Source organism: Chlorocebus sabaeus, chromosome 5 (assembly GCF_047675955.1).
Source record: "Chlorocebus sabaeus isolate Y175 chromosome 5, mChlSab1.0.hap1, whole genome shotgun sequence".
Taxonomy (NCBI): Eukaryota; Metazoa; Chordata; class Mammalia; order Primates; family Cercopithecidae; genus Chlorocebus; species Chlorocebus sabaeus.
Genome location: NC_132908.1, coordinates 81,657,351 through 81,679,101, shown reverse-complemented (window position 1 = coordinate 81,679,101; position 21,751 = coordinate 81,657,351). Strand labels below are relative to the sequence as shown.

Sequence of the window (21,751 nt, the reverse complement as noted above, 5' to 3'; positions counted from 1 at the left end):
TTCACCCGACATCCCCTAACTCAAGGATGTCAGTGTCACAGCGGCCGTCCACATGCACTGACTCTGGCATTTTCCATTTGTTCCACTCTTCCTAGATTCTCATTTTCCCCTAGCTCATTGGTCACTTTTGCCACTGAGTCATCTGCTTGTGAGTCACGCCTGGCTATGATGTAAAGGCCAGGAAAATGTCTCCAAACACACCCGGCAGAGAAAAGGATGTCACTGAAGAAGATGGTCTGTCAGGCACACGCTTTCCTACATGGACTCAGTCATAAAGAGAGAAAAAAAAATCCCCTTCTCTCTCCTTTCCTTCTTCTAATTTACCATCCCCATCAGCCTTGGCTAGAAACTACTCCTACAGAGCAATGCGTCCTGGCCATTCACTTCTGATATTTAGAGGCAGGAGAACATTTCTGGAATAAGGCCAGAAACCCTGCAAGAATGAATGCAGGATTTTCTCAACTCAGGTTCTTCCTACTGAGCGAGGCGGACCTCACACACACACTGCCATGGCATCACTTTCCTTCTGGGAGCTATGAAGATCCCGTGTCACACGGAGACCACCAAACTGTGCGTGAAATAAGGAAAGGTGGGAGCTGTCCCAGGGGAGGGGGGGCTGGGCAGGTGTGACCACATGCAGTGTGGTGCCCTGGAACAGAAAGAGGACAGTACAGGCACTCTGTGGCAGTCAAGCAAGGTCTATGGCGTAATATGTAAGCACACCCAGGAGGGCTACTGCCCACTCGTCCACCCCACAATCAAAGGCTCCCTCTGCAAGAGGGCAGATGGAGACGAGTGCAGAGGGCCAGAAGGCACCGGCACTCTTTCCCAGTACCAGACAATCACTAAAAACATCTACAGTAGAAAGGAACAGAGCACGGACACATGCTACGACAGTGACGAACTAAAAATGAATCTAGTTACAAGGCCACATACTGGATGATTCCATGTTTACGAAATGTCCAGAACAGGTGAATCCACGGAGACAAAAACTGGATTAGTGCTTGTCAGAGGCCAGACTGGGAGGCGGGGGCAGAGACTGCAAATGCAAAAGGGGTCTCGTTGATGGGATGATGGGAATGTTCTGAAATTAGATTAGGATGAAGGCTGCACCACTCAGTAAAACTACTAAGAATCACTAATTGTACAATTGAAATGGGAAAACGTTATGATATCCAAAACATACTCAATAAGCTGTTAAAAAAACAAAGGAGGAGGAAAGAAGCCTGTTAAAACACTCTACGCAGGCCAGCTGTGGTGGCTCACGCCTGTAATCCCAGCATTTTGGGAGGCCAGGGCGGGAGGATTGCTTGAGCCGAGAAGTGCAAGACCAGCCCAGGCAACATAGCAAGATCCCATTTCTTTCTTTTTTTTTTTTTTTTTTTTTTTTTTTTTTTTTGAGACGGAGTCTCGCTCTGTCGCCCAGGCTGGAGTGCAGTGGCGCAATCTCGGCTCACTGCAAGCTCCGCCTCCCGGGTTCACGCCATTCTCCTACCTCAGCCTCCCGAGTAGCTGGGACTACAGGCGCCCGCCACTGCGCCCGGCTAATTTTTTTCTATTTTTTTAGTAGAGACGGGGTTTCACCATGTTAGCCAGGATGGTCTCGATCTCCTGACCTCGTGATCCGCCCGTCTCGGCCTCCCAAAGTGCTAGGATTACAGGCTTGAGCCACCGCGCCCGGCCGATCCCATTTCTTTCTTTTTTTTTTTTTTTTGAGACAGAGTCTTGCTCTGTTGCCCAGGCTGGAGTGCAGTGGCAGGATCTCGGTTCACTGCAAGCTCTGCCTCCCAGGTTCACACCATTCTCCTGCCTCAACCTCCCGAGTAGCTGGGACTACAGGCGCCTGCCACCACGCCTGGCTAATTTTTCTGTATTTTTTTAGTAGAGATGGGGTTTCACTGTGTTAGCCAGGATGGTCTCGATCTCCTGACCTTGTGATCCGCCCACCTTGACCTCCCAGAGTGCTGGCATTACAGCTATGAGCCACCGCGCCCAGCCAAGATCCTATTCTTACTAAAAATAAAAAATAAAAATAAATTAGCCAGGCACGGTAGCGCATGCCTGTAGTCCCAGCTACTTGGCAGGCTGAGGTGGAAGGATCACTCGAGCCTGGGAGGTCGAGGCTGCAGTGAGCGGTGGCTGCACCACTGCACTCCAGCCTGGACAACTGAGCAAGATCTCATCTCTAAAAACAAACAAACAAACAAAAAACAAAACAAACATCGTAAGCAAAGTGAGGGAAGATTCTGACGCTAGAAGACTTGAGGTCAAAGCCTTCCTTTTACAGCCTGGGAGAGGAGGGTCCCCACGGAGCTGGGTGGAGACCAGGGCTTCCTAAACCACCAGCTTCCTGTGCCACCAGCATTTCTTTGTCACCTGCTCTGTGCTGGGCACTGGGCTAGGCCTGGGGAACAGAAGAACGAGCAGGACAACACAAGACTTGCAGAGCCACTTCTGACCTGCTCAGAGAGGAACGGGCGGCGAAGAGGGCGAGAGACAGGCGCCTGCCACGGGACGGGGGACACAGCACCGCTGTGGCCCTGCTCTGAGAACTGGGGGCTCCGGGAAGATGTCCTGGTGCCTGGGGCTTTGAGAGCCAGGTGGAAATCAGAGGGCTGAGAGGAAGCAGGGTAGCTGACGGCTCAGCCTGGGGAAGGGGCAGAGGCAGGTGCACAGGTGCGAGGTGGGGCTTAGGGGCCCAGTGCCCTGCAGAGCACTTGTCTCCGGTGACAGGGGGTCTCAAAGGTGACCCGCACTCTGCCGGGAGAGGCGGCAAAGAAACCCAGGCCCAGAGATGGGCTGCCCTGACCCATGTGCTGGCACTGCTCTTACACACTGTGTGATGGAGGCATGTTACTCCGCCTTTCTACGCCTCAGTTTTCTCACCTGTGAAATGGGGATGGTAACCGTGGCTACTTTACACTGTTTTTGTGAGGGCTGAAGTGACAGCCCCATAAGGTACTGGGCACATAGCTGGGCGTGGACAGAGGAAACCCTAAAAATATGAGCCATAATAACAACCACACAATTTTATACCTCAGCCACATAAGATAAACTGTCTCCGTCACCTTCCTTCCTCTGTACTCGCCCTGGACGTGGCAAACCCTACCCAGTGAAGTCTAAGGCACAAGACTATGAAAACCGCTCCATAAATAAAAGCACTTTCCCCACACGCTTGCCCCACATTTAACTGTACAGACTCGTTTCTGCTAAGCACCTTCCTTCCCCAGATAAACTCCTTGGCAGGAGTTTTTTTTTTTTTTTTGGAGATGGAGTTTCCCTCTTGTCGCCCAGGCTGGAGTGCAATGGTGTGATCTCAGCTTACTGCAACCTCCACCTCCCGTGTTCAAGCGATTCTCCTGCCTCAGCCTCCTTAGTAGCTGGGCTTACAGGAACCCATAACCACGCCTGGTTAATTTTTGTATTTTTAGTAAGACAGAGGTTTCACCATGTTGGCCAAGCTGGTCTCGAACTCCTGACCTTCAGTGATCTACCTGCCTCGGCCTCCCAAAGTGCTGGGATTTCAGGCATCAGCCACCGCGCCTAGTCTCATCAGCTCTTAACACGGGGAACAAGTCATCTGTCACAACAGACGGGCTGTGGCGAGGCTGGAGGAAGGAAGGATTGAGGGGAGGGATGGCGAGCATGACCCATGGGGTGAGAGGGATGAAGATAATTGCGGACATTAAAGGGATATCAGATCTCTGGAAGGAGACACAAGAAATGGGCAGTAACGCCACTGGGGAGGGTAACTGGGAAGCGGCGGGGGCAGGGAGGGACAAACTACGACATCTTTCTGTATCATTTGAATTTGGTGCCATCTGCACATGTTACTTAGTCAAAAATAAAAATAAATAAAGACGGGCATATTGGGTATCTGGGTGACAGATCCAGGAATTGAGGCATCTCCAGCTGCAGGTGCCAGTCACCAGACAAGTCAGCTGGCACCAGTCCTGCTCTACCTTTCCCCCACCCCTGCCCCCACCCCCAGCCCAAAGGGAGAAAAGTTGCTCTGTGAACTCCCTGAGGGCTCATCCTTGGTCAAATCTGAGACGCAGAAGCCCACAGCTCTGGAGGTCTTGGTAAACAGCCCTTCCAAATTACACACGGGAGGAGGCTTCTACATATGCCACCGCCTCTGGGAAGCATTGCCTCAGTGGGAGGGCATCGTATTTAGCCGCGCCATTTATTTCACTGCTGGACGCCGATGAGCTGTTCCTCCACTACAAGGACCAAAGCAAAGGAAGGGAATCATCTCTCTGGGCCCCTGCAGAGAGCATCGGAGAAACCCAGCATTCTGACCTGAAGCAGCAGGGGCGTCCCTGCCGGGAGGGGTAAAGAAGCTGTGGGCTCTGCAATCAGAAGTGAGGAGATTCTCACTGTCAGGAGCTGCATGGCCTTGGGCAGGTCGCTGGATTGCTCGCCCTCTTCATGGTGAAGCACAATGGTCAGCACTTGACTCCCAAATCGTAAGGATCATGAATGCTTCTCGTAAAAACGTCCACATCCCCGTCATTATCCCTAAAAATAATCGAGCACCTCCTGCCAATTTTTCCCTTTAAAACGTCACTGCATCTTGATCCTGGAAGGCATTAAGGATTGAATTTAGGCGCCCCCACCCCTGCAACCCCTGAACCCAAAAGATATGTTGAGGTCCTAACCCAGGGAACCTGTGAACTTAATTGAAAATAGGGTCTCTGTGGGGCTGGGCACAGTGGTTCACATCTGTAATCCCAGCACTTTGGGAGGCCGAGGTGGGCAGATCACGAGGTCAGGAGATTGAGATCATCCTGGCTAACACGGTGAAACCCCATCTCTACTAAAAATACAAAAAATTAGCCAGGCGTGGTGGCGGCGCCTGTAATCCTAGCTACTCAGGAGGCTGAGGCAGGAGAATGGCGTGAACCTGGGAGGCGGAGCTTGCAGTGAGCTGAGATCACACCACTGCACCCCAGCCTGGGCGACAGAGTGAGACATCGTCTCAAAAAAAAAAAAAGAAAGAAAGAAAGAAAGAAAAGAAAGGAAAAGAAAATTGGGTTTCTGTGGATGTAATTAGTTGAGTGGAGGTCATCCCACAACTTGGGAGGCCGAGGCAGGAGGATCACTTGAGGTCAGGAGTTCGAGACCAGCCTGGCCAATATGGTGAAATCCCATCTTTACCAAAAATACAAAAATTAGCCAGGCGTGGTGGCACGCACCTGTAATCCCAGCTACAGGGGAGGCTGAGGCACGCAAGGAGGTAGTTGCAGTGAGCTGAGATCATGCCTTGCACTCTAGCCCAGGCAACACAGACTCTGTCTCAAAAAAAGAGAAGGTCATAATGGAGTAGTGTGGAACCCAAGTCCAATCTGACTGGTGCCCTTTTAAGAGGAGAAGAGACACAGACCCACAGGAGAAGACATGAAGTGGAGACAGACACAAGGGGACAAGGAGGCCATGTGACCACAGGGGCTGACCCTGCGGTAACACAGATGCCAGTGAGGGGACATCACGGATCACCGGCCACCAGCAGAAGCTGGGAGCAAGGCACAGAGTCTCTCTCTGAGTCCCCAAGAAGGCACCAGCCCTGTTGACACCTTCATTTTGGATTTGCGGTCTCCAGAACTGTGAGAATAAATTTCGGTTGCTTTAAGCCCCGATGTGTACTTGTTTGTGAGAGCAGTCCTGAGAGAAATAAAGGTGACCTGGCATTACTGTCTGTCTAGTGCCTGAATTCTCTTGCCCAATGGTCCCCTAGCCAGGCTAGGTTTGACCGTCTCTAGTAAAAGCATTCTCCAATAAACGAGGTCATTTCTGATACTGTTATGAAGAAAATAAAACACTATAATATGACAGAGTGAGTGGACAGGGATCAGAGGAAAAAGAACACTATTCTGACTATTAGGAACGGTCTCACTAAGGATGTGATATTGCAGCAGTGATGGGAACAGCAGGAAGCTGGCCATGGAAAGGGGAGGAATAGCCCGTGCGAAGGCCCTGAGGCAGAGTCATTTTGGCACTCGCAAGGCACAGGAAGAAGGCAGGACCTTGGTGAGTGACAGCAGTAGTCGATGAAGCTGGAGAAACAGGCAGGGTCAGTCAGCACCTGCGCAGTTGCCCTAGTTGACCAAGGTCTTGGGAAGCTGCTGGAGACAGACACGATTTAACTCAGAGTTTTTAAACGACCACTCTCACACAATCACGGTCTTAAAACTGAAGTCTGGGGTGCAGTGGTACAATCTCAGCTCATGGCAACCTCTACCTCTGGGTCTCAAGTGATCCTCCCACCCCAGCCTCCCTAGTAGCTGAGATTACAGGTTTGTACCACCATGCCTGCCTAATTTTTGTATATTTTTTGGTAGAGACGGGATTTTGCCATGTTGCCCAGGCTGGTCTTGAACTCCTGGGCTCAGGTGATCCGCTTGCCTTGGCCCCCACAAAGTGCTGGTATTCCAAGTGTAGCCACCACACCCAGCCAAGGCCAAGTCTTTCTATTACTTTTGTCCCTTGGTTCTTGGAAACCTGGGCTTAATAAATCACAGTTCCCAAGTTTCTCCAGGCTTACGTCTAATTCATTCACCACTGTAGCAGTTTCCAATGAATATGCTTATTTTTTTCTACACCGTTCATTACATGTGATGTCCAGAAAAGAACACAATGTTCCAAGCATAGAGTAGACTGGGACTGTCCCCTGTTTCATTCCAGACCTATACTTCTGTTCACGTGCCCGGGGTTGCCTCGGCTTTCCATTCTTTGATACCACTGACTTGCCGAAACATTTATCGGCCAACCTCTCCCCAAGTCCTCTTTGTGATGCCCAGATTTAGACAGTGGGATTAAAACTTGTTCTTCCCTCATGAGAACAACTACGTCTTTTTGGTTTTTTGGGGTTTTTTTTTGTTTTTTTGTTTTTTTTTTGTTTGAGATGGAATCTTTCTTTGTCACCTAGGCTGGAATGCAGTGGCGCAATCTCGGCTCACTGCAACCTCCACTTCCTGGGTTCAAGTGATTCTGCCTCAGCCAGGGTGCCAGGATTACATGTACCCGCCACCATGCCCAGCTAATTTTTGTATTTTTAGTAGAGACGGGGTTTCACCATGTTGCCCAAGCTGGTCTTGAACTCCTGACCTCAGGTGATCCACCTGCCTCAGCCTCCCAAAGTGCTGGAATTACAGGAAAACGACAGCCACCGCGCCCGGCCCTATGGCTTATTTTTTTTTAAGTGTCACCATAATGCATACAATGCCACATATAAAAAACGGTTTAGAATAAACAAAGTTACTGGGTCAGCTCCCTTGGTTTCACAACCACTGCATTTCTCTTTCGGGTGGAGGACAAGGAAAACGATTCTAGCAGGCTGCCCGAGAACTGCATGCTCTCTTGCCTCACACAGCTGAAGACACCAGGGCTATGTGGAAATACAGAGACTTAAGCAAAAGACGCTCTTTGAAATCATACTTCCTATTGGATTTCTCAAGGACGTCTAAATAAATCTGAGTCCACACAGACTACCTCAAGCTTGGGGCGGGGGCAGGCGTGCTGCGGCGGATTCGGTAAGCCGGGCAAGTGGTGGAAGAAAAGGATGTTTTGCAAGCCTCTGAGGACCCCTCGTGTGAGGCACAATCCACCCGGATCTGCCCCACTTCCCATTCCACAGAGTGGTAAGGGCTGCTATATCCAGTGTCAGATGGCTGGGCTGATCACTTCACTGTGCCCCCAGTAGCAAAGTGACCCTGGGCAAGTCACTCAGCCTCAGTTTCCTCATCTGTGACATGGGAATGGTAACAAACCCATCCTGATTGCCAAGCTTATAATGAAGATTAGCCACGAGTCTGCGTGGGAAAACCCTTGTGAAGTATGAAAGTGAGGGTTATTATGGACAATAGGGTTTTTACTCCTGCCTTTGCATGTCTTTCCTGCTGCTGGTTGACTTCTCATGACTTTTTTAAAAAACTGCCCCAGGCTGCTTTTGATGTTTCTTTTAACCTGATTACTTTTGCTTTATGAGAGAAAGGAGGGAGAAGGTGGGAGGACAGAGAGGCACAGCAGCATGACTCATCCCACCCCAAACCCTTCCTGGGGACTGTCCTAAAAGACGCTCCTCAGAGCCACTGGGGCTACTATAAAGCAATTCACCTTTGAAGAAGCAGTTATTGTCATGAAAAGAGAGCCACAGCCAGTATCTGTGGAAATCCTCCACTTTCTGGGATTCAGCAGCAAATTATTTAAGGCTTGTGATTTACTCTGTCACCAAGTGGCTTCTCATTGCCTTTGGCTGTTACATCTCAAATAACGCAAACCAACCTTCACACTAACTGACACGTCCCATACAAAAGGCAAACACGGCCAGAAACGTCAGAATGTAACACAGAGAGGCTAGTGATGATCTGATCGTGAAGGCTGCCTACATGTGAGTCCCACGCCATCTTCATCTCTTTAATGGAAAAAGAAAATCTCATGAGTCAACTTTTTCATGGCGAGCCAATCTCAATAGCCTTCGTCCTGTGCTTCAAAGGCGTAAGCAGTCCTATTTCTGAACAAAGTGGAAATAAAAACAAGTGACAGCCAGAGACACTGAACAATGGAGAACATACGCTTCCCAGGAGAAATGGGGGGAAGACAGGAAGGAACGCTCACATGCAATATAATCCACACCTTTTTCCTTTGCACGATTCGGTTAAGCATCTCTCTGCCCTGCTTTTAGGTTGAGGGAGGGGGTTGCCTCTAAGGAAATGAATCTGAAACATCAACATCAAGTCGCAGCCAGGCTAAAGCAGCCTTGGCCCTGACAGCTGTCAGCCTGCCTCTAACACTGACTCACCACAGCCACTACCTCCACGTCAGGGGCGCCTCACCTGTGCCAGCTCAGAGGCTGTCCCTGCACAATCTGGAGGCTGGGACTCATGCCTGGCCCCTAACTAGAGAGGAAGAGGACCCGGCTGGTGCCCCTGCAAAGTCTTTTTTTCCTCTTCCCCTTTTCATCTTCCCAAGTCTAATCAACCTGCAACCCAGGGAAGCACAAACCCAGGACAAGCGCGGGGGCGGGGGGCACGCACCCAGCTCCAGAACACTCAATTCTGTCCTTTCCAAGATCCTCTAAACGTGTTCAATTCCACCTGATCCAGCGGTCCTAAACTGAGCTGCTAAAACTGCATTTCCATTGCTATGCTCTCTGCAATCCTCCCCTTTGCTTACTGGCCCAGCAAGAGCAAAGGGAAGAGGCAGAACGGACAGGGGTGGCCACCCAGGCCAGGAAGCCCCTTTCTCTCACCCCACCCTGCTAGCCCCGGGAGCGGTGAGGCAGCAACTTCATCAACCCGCACATACGCACGATTTGCCAGTATCTTTACCCCCTGGGTCCCTGCACCCTCTCCCCAGAATGCCCTTGCAGGAGTCCGGGGTTTCTTCTTCCCCCAAGACTGGGACACCAGCTCCATCCCAAAGCCACCTGCTGCCACCATCTGCCCCGGGTTTGGGGGCGCCTCCTCCCGGCAGCGGCCCGGGTTACACTCATTCACCGGCGTCCGCACTGCCCCTCCGCCCATGGGCTCCCGGCGACCTTCCCCAATTCCCTTTGCCTCCCAGCGGGCTAGGAGCCTGCGGAGAACCGCGGCCTGAGTCCCCTGCCCGCGAGGCCCCGCCCCCGCCTACCCCGCGGACCCCTCCTCCCTCCTCGCGCCCCCCGCCCCACGGCGCTCCCAGCTGTCACCCCTCGCAGACCCCCGTCCCGGGTCCCCGCCGTCCCTCCCGAGTGATCCTTCCCCTCACGAGCCTGTTAGGCCGGCCTGAGGACGCCTCATCGCACCTCTCACCGCGGGCACACAGCGCAGCGAACCGGCGCGGTCCGACTCCGCGGCTGCGGCGACTGCGCCGCCGGCGAGCAGCCGGGTCCTTTCCCGATGCCGCGGCGCGAGCTGTCAGTCAACTGGACGTGCCCTCCTCCAGCCCCTTCTGCGCAGGCGAGAGACGGGTTGTGCCCGCCCCTCCCAGGAGGGGCCGCCCACGGTTGGTGTCACGTGACAGGGCGGAGCCTGCGGGGCCGGAGGCCTGCTCCGCTCGGTGGGTGCGTGCCCGGGGATACGTGGATCCTTGCTTGCTCTGCCTAGAGGCTGGGTGTTCTCGGACTCTGGGAGCAGTGGGTGGGGCAGGGCCGGTGCGTACAGGTGAGTGGGTTATTTCATGATTTTGTTGGGGGCATGAGAAGCGCCAGCAGGGATCTAGGAAATACCGTCTCTTTCTAGTTGTTTCCTGGCCCTGGGTTTCCCTACCTTTAAAACAAGCGTGGCATTTACCCGCCCTATCCCCTAGTTCCGGTGAAGGCATGACATTAACCAACATACCTTTAAAATTAGTCCAGCGAGGCTTTGAGCCGGAGCTAAAAATAATAATAAATAAATGATATAATTTTTTTTTTTTTTTTTTTTTTTTACAAAGAAAAATGTCCGGCGAGGATACATGGTATGGAAGAGCAATCGGAGGCCAATATATTTTTTAAAACGGGGCATCTTTGAGACTGGTAGATTCCATCTCAGTTGCTCCATAAATTCTAGGCCAGTCGGCATCTTTTCAGCAAATACAATAAACACAACGTTCAGGCCATTCAGTTTCTTCTATGTCTCCTCAAAACAAAAAAAAGTTGTTTAAATAGAAGTGCTGCCTTTGGACGCCTGTTTAGTTGTAGAGGAAGTACGGAAACATAAACTGACACCCCTCCCTAGTAATTTGGGGGTTATGTCGAACTCGACTCCAGCACCTAGCAAAGTGGAGAATCTGGTTCTGGAGTATTAACTGACACCTCGAATTTCCTGAAGATGTTTGTACAACTACATTCCAGGGCTATAATGCTCCTTCTGGTAGCTCCTTAAATGAAGTGATCAAGCCCTGTCTCTAAAGAAATGCAGGGATATCTGAAATAGGGCTGAATGTCAATTTTAGAAAACGGTGGGTTTTCTGAAATTGCGGGAGTTATGCAGGAGAAACAAGTTCTACCACTTAAGAGAAAAGATGACATATGGATTGATGATCAAGTATCTGTCCCACACCCCAAGCAGAAGTGATAGTCCTTGGAAAGATGTAGACTTGAACTGTAGACTCCTTGGGAAAGTTTAAGGGAACACATGAAGAAAAAAGCTGGGAGCTGCAGTGCCCTGAGGATTATGGAGTCTTCAGCACCGTAGCTCCTTCTGGTTCATTCCAGATTTGTTTGATCAACTGGGTGTGGCCACCATGCATGTGAAGCTGGAACTCAGGGAGTCTCCAGCTTGGTGTGAATTCAGTTTGTGTCAAATACCCCTCATTCCTTTACATGGTTGCTACAGGTGAGTGGGTGCGCCTTTGGTCTCTGCAGGGTTCTGCCCTAAGTCCAGCAGAATGCAAGTGCCATGTTGTAGAATTCATGGGAATGGAGGAGGATGGATGCCATGGGTGAAGAAACTCCTTCCCTGGGTCAGCAAGTGAACCTCTCACAAGGCACTGACTTGTGCCATCCTGACCTGCCCTTGCACTGCCAGCTGTTCGGGAGAATTGAAAAAAGGTGACTCATTTAGTCAGATTCTGTTTTAGGGGAATGTCATGCAGACCCTCTTCTGACTTCGTAGAAGGTTTTCTGACCTTGTCAAAAGGTTACAGAGAGGCAGATGACATGACCATTTTTTAAAAGAGGAAGAAGGTGAGTTCTGCAAACCACAGATCAGTGAACTTGCATTGGGCCTGGAAAATCTTCAGGACAGATGACTTAACAAAAAAATATTTGTGACCTCTCCGAAGATGAAACACCAGTGACAAAGACCAAGTCACACTAGGTTATCCTTATTTCTTGCTGTGAAATGTATAAACTGGTAATTCAAGGAAATATGGTGGAAATATATATCTGGACTCGGAAGGTTTGTTTCCCAGGATTCTTTCAGTTACTAGTGATGGAAACTCGATTCAAACTGGTTTTTAAAAGAGAGGGGGCCGGGTGTGGTGGCTCACCCCTGTAATCCCAGCACGTTGGGAGGCCAAGGCGGGCGGATCAAGAGGTCAAGAGATTGAGACTATCCTGGCCAACATGGTGAAACCTGGTCTCTACTAAAAATACAAAAATTAGCTGGGCGTGGTGGTGTGCACCTATAGTCCCAGCTGCTCGGGAGGCTGAGGCAGGAGAATTGCTTGAACCTGGGAGGCAGAGGTTGCAGTGAGCCGAGATTTCGCCATTGCACTCCAGCCTGATGACAGAATGAGACTCAGTCTCCGCCCCCACCACCCGAAAAAAGAGGGAATATGTTGGCGGACATAACTAAAAGGCTCTGGGGTTAACGCAGCACAATCCAGGGGCACAAGTGATGTCATCAGAACTTGGTCTCTCCCGCTCTTCACTGCTCCTTTGAGTTGGCTTCAGTCTCAGATTAAGCTCCTTTTTTTTTTTTTTTTTTTTTTTTTTTTTAATAGTCTCACTGTGTCACCCAGGCTGGAGTGCAGTGATGCAATCTCAACTCACTGCAACCTCCGCCTTCCAGATTCAAGCGATTCTCATGCCTTAGCCCCCCAAGTAGCTGGGAATGCAGGTGTGCACCACCACGCTTGTCTAATTTTTGTATTTTTAGTAGAGACGGGGTTTCACCATGTTGGCCAGGCTGGTCTTGAACTGCTGGCCTCAAGTGATCCACCTACCTCGGCCTCCCAAAGTGCTGGGATTACAGGCATGAGCCACCACGCCTGGCCTCAGATTAGGTTCTTTTTACAGAATGTCCTCCAAGAGCTCTAGACTTATATTGTCTGTCTCAGCTTAGCAGCCCCCATGGAAAAAAGGATCTTCTCTTTCAATATTTTCAGCAAAAGCCCCAGGATTTGTTCGGAATGGACTGATGCACCTGTGTGTTCATCCCCTGGAACCAATCTCTGAGGTCAGGTTGTTGGAATAACTGGATTGATCAGATCTGCACAGGAGTAGGGGTCAGCCCCACTCACACTACTTGAGTGGAGAGCAAGGGAAGGGAGGCTCTTCCCAGGAAACTGAGGTGGTCTGGTCAGAACAAGGAGGGTCGATTCTGGACAGGCAGGGAAAACATACAGATATCCAGGATGGAGCCTCTGCTAACATATCTCATGACATTGTATAAAGGACAGGACATGGGAAGGTGGTAGGAGAAGCAGTAAAGTTATTGGATGGCTAAATCAATATTCAGAAATACTCTGGCTGGGCACAGTGGCTCACGCCTTTAATCCCAGCACTTTGGGAGGCCAAGTGGGCAGATCACAAGGTCAGGAGTTCAAGACCAGCCTGGCCAACATAGTGAAACCACATCTCTACTAAAGATACAAAAAATTAGCCGGGCATGGTGGTGCATGCCTATAATCCCAGCTACTCGGGAGGCTGAGGCAGGAGAATTGCTTGAACCTGGGAGGCGGAGGTTGCAATGAGCTGAGATCGCACCATTATACTCCAGCCTAGGCAACAGAGCAAGACTCTGACTCAAAAAACAAAAAACTCTGAGACCAGTTGCGGGGCCTCATGCCTGTAATCTCAGCACTTTGGGAAGCCAAGGCGGGTGGATCATCTGAGGTCAGGAGTTTGAGACCAGCCTGGCCATCATGGCGAAACCCCATCTCTACTAAAAATACAAAAATTAGCCAAGCGTGGTGGCGCATGCCTATAATCTCAGCTACTTGGGAATCTGAGGCAGGAGAATCGCTCGAACCCGGGAGGGGGGGTGGTTGCAGTGAGCTGAGATCCTGCCATTGCACTCCAGCCTGGGCAACAGAGCAAGACTCTGTCTCAAAAAAAATACTTAGAATAGGTTGGGCGTGATGGCTCATGCCTATAATCCCAGCGCTTTGGGAGGCCGAGGCAGATCACCTGAGCTTAAGAGTTTGAGACTAGCATGGGCAACATGGTAAAACCCTGTCTCTACCAAAAATACAAAACATTAGCTGGGTGTGGTGACACATATGCCTGTAGTCCCAGCTACTTGGAAGCCTGAGGTAAGAGGATTGCTTGAGCCAGGGAGGTAAAGGCTGCAGTGAGCCAAGATTGTGCCACTGCACTCCAGCCTGGGTGACAGAGGGAGACCCCGTCTCAAAAAATAAACAAAGAAATACTTGGAATAGAGGATGAGTCCAAAAAACAACTATACAAAATAGCAGGTGATATGACTGAGCACCAGTTCTGCACGTGTTTGACTACCATGCCTATTTTCCCTTTGTTTGTAACAAATCACCACAAACTTACTGTCTTAAAAACAACACAATTGGCCAGGTGTGTTGGCTCATGCCTGTAATTCCAGCAATTTGGGAGGCCAAGGCGGGTGGATCACCTGAGGTCAGGAGTTCAAGACCAGCCTGGCCAACATGGTGAAACCCTGTCTCTACTAAAAATATGAAAATTAGCCAGGCATGGTGGTGCACCTGTAATTCCAGCTACTCGGGAGGTGGAGGCAGGAGAATTGCTTGAACCTGGGAGGCAGAGGTTGCAGTAAGCTGAAATCGCGCCACTGCACTCCAGCCTGGGCGACAGAGGCGACACTCCATCTCAAAAAAAAAAAAAAGAAAGAAAATAAAACCATCATTTATTATCTTACAGTTCTGGAGGTCAAGGCCTAAAATTGAGGTGTCAGCAGGGCTGTGTCCCTTTCAGAGGCTCTAGGAGAGAATTGTTTGTCTTCTCTGGCTTCTAGAGGCTACCTGCATTGCTTGGCTTGTGGCCCCTTCCTCTATCTGCCTAGTCAGTCTCCTTTACTCTGGAACAGATCCTCAGCTTTTCTTTGTCCTTTAAGACACTGATATTTATTAAGAGTACAGGCCAGTTGTTCCATAGGATGTTCCTCAATTTAGATTTTCCTGATTGTTCCCTTATTATTAGTGTCAGGTAACACATTTTAGCAACAGTGATGCATAATTGTGATCTCAGTGCTTCGTATCAGGAGGCACATATTATCTGTCTCATTATTGGTGATACTATGCTTGACCAATGGTGATATATTTCTCTACTGTAAAGTTACCTTTTTTCCCTTTGTAAGTAGTCAGAAATTTGTGGGGAAGATACTCTGAGGCTATTTAGATAACGCTGTCTTTCAACAAACTCAATGAACTTTCAGCTAGTGGTTTAACATCCATTAATGATAAGGCTATAGTGGTCCCCAAATGTTGAGTTTTCTTCTTCTTCTCATTATTACTAAGACAGAGTCTTGCTCTTTTGCCCAGGTGAGAGTCCAGTGGCACAATCTCAGCTCACTGCAACCTCCACCTCCCAGGTTCAAGCGATTCTCCTGCCTCAGTTTGCCAAGTAGCTGGGATTACAGGCATGTTCCATCGCACCTGGCCAATTTTTTTGTATTTTTAATAGAACCGGAGTTTCACCATGTTGGCCAGGCTGGTCTCGAACTCCTGACCTTAAGTGATCCAACCACCTTGGCCTCCCAAAGTGCTAGGATTACAGGCATGAGCCACCGTGCCTGGCCGAGTTTTCTAATTCTGTTGCTCCACTTACATTTGTTAGTTGACATTTCCCTGTATCTGTCTTTGCCCTTTTCTAATCTGTTCTCCACAAAGCAGCTGGAGGGCTCTCTTCTCTCCTCCCCCCTCTCCACTCCCCACTCCTCTCTCTTCTCTTCTCATCTCCTCCTCTTTCTCTCTTTCTCTTTTTCTTTCTTTCTTTCACAGAGTCTTGCTCTGTTGCCCAGGCTAGAGTGTAGTGGCACAATCTCTGCTCACTGCAGCCTCCATCTCTTGGGTTCAAGTGATTCTCATGCCTCAGTCTTCTGAGTAGCTGGGATTATAGGTGCGCGCCACCATGCCCAGCTAGTTTTTTGTATTTGTTTCTTTTTAGTAGAGACAAGGTTTCACTATGTTGCCCAGCTGGTCTCAAACTTCTGGGCTCAGGTAATCCTCCCTGCTCAGCCTCCCAAAATGCTGGGATTACAGGTGTGAGCTTCTGTGCCTGGCCTGGAGTGACCTTTAGAAACCACAAATGTGCTCCAGTCCTTCAGTGGCTTCCCTCTGCCCCTCACACATGCCAGCGTCCTTCACTGTTGCTAGGGCCCAGCATGACTTGGCCCCTTCCAAGCTGTCTGCGTGGTCTTGAGTCGCTTCCCCTTGCCCTTCACACATTGACCCTCGCAAGGCCTCAAAGATTCCATGCTCCTTTCTACCGTAGGACCTTCCTGCGTGTCCCTTTGCCCGGAACTCACTTCCTTTCACTTCAAGCTCCTTTGCTCAACAAATATCCACGTCTTTCATGTCTCACATCCTAAAGGAATCCCTGCGTGTGACCTCCAGACGAGGTCAGAGTCCTGGGTGTATCATCTCAGCAAATAAATAATATCCTCCTCCTCCACAGAAGCACATGTTTGCCATTACACATTTGTGAAAATGGACCTAAGCTCCATAACAGGCAGGAGCTTTGCCTAGTTTTGCTCACTCACGTGTCTGCAGCACTTAGCATGGTGTCAGGCACACTTTTTGAATGAATAAATATGAGTTTAAAACAAGGATTGTGGGGATGAGGTAGACAAGATGAGGACTGGGTTATTGTAGCCTGAGGACAAATGGGCAGGGGCTTGCTTCTAAAGGACTCAGTGGATGTGGTCATGGGACCCACTTTAGGAGAACCGTGCCTAAGGCAAGCCCTCCAGGAGGCTGGCTTGGCACAGAGCTAGGATTGTGGGCTCTTTCGAGAGGGGTGTGGCGCAGCCAAAAGGGCAGAGCTTTCATAGCCCAGTGCTGCTCACCTGCCAGCTCTCTCTGCTTCTGTACTTCATTTGGTCAGTGGCTTACATCTGACTCTCAGTTTCTGCAGCTGTACAAAGAGATTTCACAGGGTGGTGAGGATGAAGTGAGTCTATGGGCGGTATAACAGCAGCTAACAAGTTCAAGACACATTTGGGGTGGCATCCTGACTCTCCACCTCTTCACTGTGTGACTGGGAGCACACTGCTCAACCTCTCTGGTCCTGTTTGTCTAGAAAAGGGACCAATCATAGTTCACTCATTCATTCAGCGCATATCTATTGAATGTCTACTTTTTCAAATGTTTTTAGTATTTATTTATTGGAGACAGAGTCTTGCTCTGTCACCCAGGCTGGAGTGCAGAGGTGCGATCCTGGCTCACTGCAACCTCTGCCTCCTGGGCACAGAGCCATTCTACTGCCTCAGCCTCCTGGATAGCTGGGATTACAGGTGCCCGCCAACATGCCTGACTAATTTTTGTATTTTTTGTAGAGACGGGGGTTTCACCATGTTGGACAGGCTGGTCTCAAACTCGTGACCTCAGGTGATCTGCCCGCCTCAGCCTCCTAAAAGTGCTGGGATTACAGACGTGAGCCACCGCACCTGGCTGAATGACTACTACTTTTTAGAGGCAGGGTCTCACTATGTTGTCCTGGCTGGCATGCAGCAGCTATTCACATGAGTGCCTACTTTTGGACAGGCAGTGGGGACACAGTGAACAAGACCAACAAAACTCCCTGCCTTTTGTGAGGCTTGTGTTCTGATGAGGAATAGTCAACAGGGTAAGTGAAGGATACAGGTGAGACGTGAGACGTGGCAAGGAGTAAACCAGGGAAGGGAAGTGAAATATGTTGCAGGAATGCACAGGGGCTCCGGGAGAAAAACACTTTCTGAATCAAGTCCTAACGGCCACGAGAGAGTGAGCATGGACTATCTCGGGCATGCTTGGCACTCAATGACTGGCCCCACACAGGGCTTTGCCAAGCACCCTCCCTCCAATTCCAGACCTGCTCCACCCACAGCGGAGGTGAGGTGGCCTGCAGAAAAGGAATTCAGGGACACATCACCCCCTTTGGGTTTAAACATCTAACACCACAGGTTGTGGAATTTCAGTCTTCCGGCTTTCCTAGCGTGGCTGTTGAACTCAACATCACAAACTCGGTGGGAAAAATAAGAAACAACCCAAACACCCGTCTGGAACAAGCCTCTGATTTACCACTGCGTAACCTTTGCAAGTTTTTCTCTCTCCCCACCAGCATCTACTTGAAATAGAGAATACACTGGCCAGGTGCGGTGGCTGACGCCTGTAATCCCAGCACTTTGGGAGGCCGAGACAAGCGGATCACCTGAGGTCGGGAGTTCAAGACTAGTCTGACCAACATGGAGAAACCCCGTCTCTACTAAAAATACAAAATTAGCCGGGCGTGGTGGTGCATGCCTGTAATCCCGGCTACTAGGGATACCGAAGCAGGATAATCGCTTGAACCTGGGAGGCAGAAGTTGCGGTGAGCCAAGATCGCACCATTACACTCCGGCCTGGGCAATAAGAGTGAAACTCCAACTCAAAAAAAAAAAAAAAGAGAGAATACAAATAAATGTACATAACTGAATGATTTTTTACCAAATGAACATCCGTATAACCAGCACCCAGACCCCACTAGCACCCTGCCCCCCATGCTCCCTTCCCTTCAATGGGAATCACTGCCATGCCCTGTCTTCCTATACCGAAGATCAGTTTTGCCTGTTTTTATTATATTGTATGTACTCTTGTGTGTCTTGCTGCTTTTACTCAACATTATGAGACAGGAATAATACAGGGTGGCCACGGGAGAATTAAATTCCAGTCAGTAGTTTCACATGACTAGAGGCTATGGACTTATAAGACCCTGCAACCCAGGATGTGGGTCAAGCTGGCTAAGATCAGCTGGACCCAACATGGCACTGGATGTGACCAGGTTTCTCCTAGGACCTCAATATACACTCATTAACATCCTAAACACACACCCACGAGTGTCTCGACGGTTCCAAGAACACCCAGATTTGGTGCACAAATGGATGGCACCACAGTTCCAAGAAATCTCCACCTTTTCCCAGGAATTTTCATGAATATTCCACCCCTTGGTTAAAGAAACCCATAGAGGTAGCAACCTCAAACCCCTTTACACGTGACTTTTGAGTACGCCCACATTCCCTTGAGTGTGTACTTTTCCCTTCGCAATAAATCACTGTGCTTTCACTATTTTCTGACTTATCCTTGAATTCCTTCTCACAACAGTTTCAAGAGCCTGGACACCAGCTGGGGTTGAGGTCCCATTGGTTTTTGGGGATCTCTCCCAGCCCACTGGTATCAATTATATTTGTGAGGTTGATTCATGTTGAGTGTTGCATGTATGTTTATTGTTGTTGTGGCACAGTATTTCATTGCACGAATATGCCACAATTTATTCATTCTGTTCATGGACATTTAGGTTGTTTCAAGTTTGGGGCCATTATGGATGGTACTGCATGAACGAACATTCTAGTACAAGTCTCTTGGTGAGCATAGGATGTGCATGTTCAGTTTGAGCAGCTCCTCTTATGAGTTGTCTGGGGCAGTTTAACAATTACTCTTGGCTGGGCATGGTGGCTCACGCCTGCAATCCCAGCACTTTGGGAGGCTGAGGCGGGTGGATCATGAGGTCAGGAGTTCAAAAACATCCTGGCCAACATGGTGAAACCCCATCTCTACTAAAAAAAAATACAAAACTAGCTGGGTGTGGTGGTGGGCACCTGTAATCCCAGCCACTCAGGAGGCTGAGGCAGGAGAATGGTTTGAACCCGGGAGTTAGAGGTTGCAGTGAGCCAAGATTGCCCCACTGCACTCCCGCCTGGCAACAGAGCAAGATTCCACCTCAATAAAACAAACAAAAACCAATTACACTCTCACCAGCAGTGTATGGAAGTTTGGTTGTTCCGTGTTTGGCCAACTCTTGGTGGTGTTTCATTCTAACCATTCTAGTGGGTGTCTGGATATTATTTCATTGTGGTTTAAGTTTTCAGTTCCCTGATGACTAATGAGAATGAGTACTTTCTTTCTCTTTTTCTTTTTTTTTTTTTTGACGGAGTCTTGCACTGTCGCTGAGGCTGGAGTCCAGTGGTGCGATCTCGGCTCACTGCAACCTCTGCCTCCCGGGTTCACGCCATTCTCCTGCCACAGCCTTCCAAGTAGCTGGGACTACATGCGCCCACCACGCCTGGCTCATTTTGTGTATTTTTAGTAGAGATGGGGTTTCACCATGTTAGCCAGGATGGTCTCGATCTCCTGACCTCGTGATCTGCCCACCTCGGCCTCCCAAAGTGTTGGGATTGCAGGTGTGAGCCACCGCGCCTGGCCTCATTTTCATATCTTTCAGATATTCTCTTTCATAAAGTATGTTCGGTGTTTTGCCAGTTATTCTATTGGGTTGTCTTATTTCTTTGTAATTACATTTTTACATAAATTTTTTAATGTATGTAAAAATGAATACATGCTCATGATTAAAAAATTGAACAAGTTGGCCAGGTGCGGTGGCTCACACCTGTAATCCCAGCACTTTGGGAGGCTGAGTCTGGTGGGTCACCTGAGGTCAGGAGTTTGAGACCAGCCTGGCCAACATGGTGAAACTCTGTCTCTACTAAAAATACAAAAAATTAGCCGGGCGTGGTGGCGGGCACCTGTAATCCAGCCTGGGCAATGAGAGTGAAACTCCGTCTTAAAAAAAAAAAAGAAAAAAAATGAACGAGTTACAGAACTATTTTTTGTATATTTTTTTCCAGGGAGATTCTGTGCACAAAGAAACATATATAAAATGTATATAATCCACAACTATTCTTTTTTACACAAATACAGTTTTACACAGTACACTTGACAAACCTTGAAGACCATCCATAACGATTCATAAAAATCTGTTTCAGTTTCTTTTTACAATTGCACAGCACGGTATTCCATTCATGAGTCCAACATATAAGACTTTAATATACTGATGGGCACAGAGGGTGATGCCAGTTGTTAGCTTTTACAAACATGCCACAGGAGTTCATCCTACACATAGACTCACCCATCTGCACAAAGATGTTTGCATCTGGGATTTCCAAAGAGAGGAAGTCCTGGGTCAAGAGGTATATGAACTTACATGTTTGTGACTCGTGTCGCCAACTTACTCTGCAAAGAGTGCAACAAATGTGAAATTGTACTAATTTGGTTTCCCCTGCAAACACAGGGTACTTGTATTACCAAATCTTTACCCATCTGCTAGGTGAAGAATGGTATTTAGGCTGGATGCAGTGGCTCACACCTGTAATCCCACCACTTTGGGAGGCCAAGGTAGGCGGATCACCTGAGGTCAGGAATTCGAGACCAGCCTGGCCAACGTGGTGAAACCCCATTTCTATTAAAAATACAAAACTTGGCCGGGCGCAGTGGCTCAAACCTGTAATCCCGGCACTTTGGGAGGCCGAGACGGGCGGATCACGAGGTCAGGAGATCAAGACCATCCTGGCTAACACGGTGAAACCCTGTCTCTACTAAAAATACGAAAAATTAGCCAGGCGCGGTGGCGGGCGCCTCTAGTCCCAGCTACTCGGGAGGCTGAGGTGGGAGAATGGCGTAAACCCAGGAGGCGGAGCTTGCAGTGAGCCGAGATAGGCCACTTCACTCTAGCCTGGGCGACAGAGCGAGACTCTGTCTTTAAAAAAAAAAATACAAAACTTAGCCAGGCGTGGTGGTTGGTGCCTGTAATCCCAGCTGCTCGGGAGGCTAAGGCACGAGAATCACTTGAACCCGGGACGTGGAGGTTGCAGTGAGCCAACATTGCACCAGCCTAGGCAACAGAGCAAGACTCTTGTCTCAAAAAAAAAAAAAAAAAAAAAAGTATTTCCTTGTATGTTAAATTTGTATTTACTCCTTTCTGAATGTGGCTAAGCATCTTTTCACATATTCAAATAAAGCCTCTACTTTAATTTGTTGTTGTTGTTGTTGAGATGGGTTCTCTGTTGCCCAGGCTGGAGTGCAGTGGCATGATCTTGGCTTGCTACAACCTCCACCTCCCAGG

General features: G+C 49.3%; 1 protein-coding gene and 1 long non-coding RNA gene across 5 annotated transcripts in view; one reads left to right on the top strand and one right to left on the bottom strand.

Moving 5' to 3' along the window:
* KIAA0513 (KIAA0513 ortholog) overlaps positions 1–9,907 on the bottom strand; it is a 68,325-nt gene extending 58,418 nt beyond the window's left edge. For 3 of the 4 annotated variants that reach the window (XM_007994244.3, XM_007994246.3, XM_073015619.1), the window contains exon 1: positions 9,785–9,907. The gene's annotated coding sequence lies outside the window, so the exon portion shown is untranslated. Of the gene's footprint in view, positions 1–9,751 lie in introns of all 4 variants that reach the window. The other variant, XM_073015616.1, reaches the window with a different exon arrangement.
* A 79-nt stretch (positions 9,908–9,986) lies between these two features.
* On the top strand, positions 9,987–18,921 carry LOC140711709 (uncharacterized). Its single transcript, XR_012092997.1, has 2 exons — positions 9,987–10,142; positions 17,939–18,921. It is a non-coding gene; the product is annotated as an uncharacterized lncRNA (long non-coding RNA).
* Positions 18,922–21,751: the final 2,830 nt, after the last annotated feature.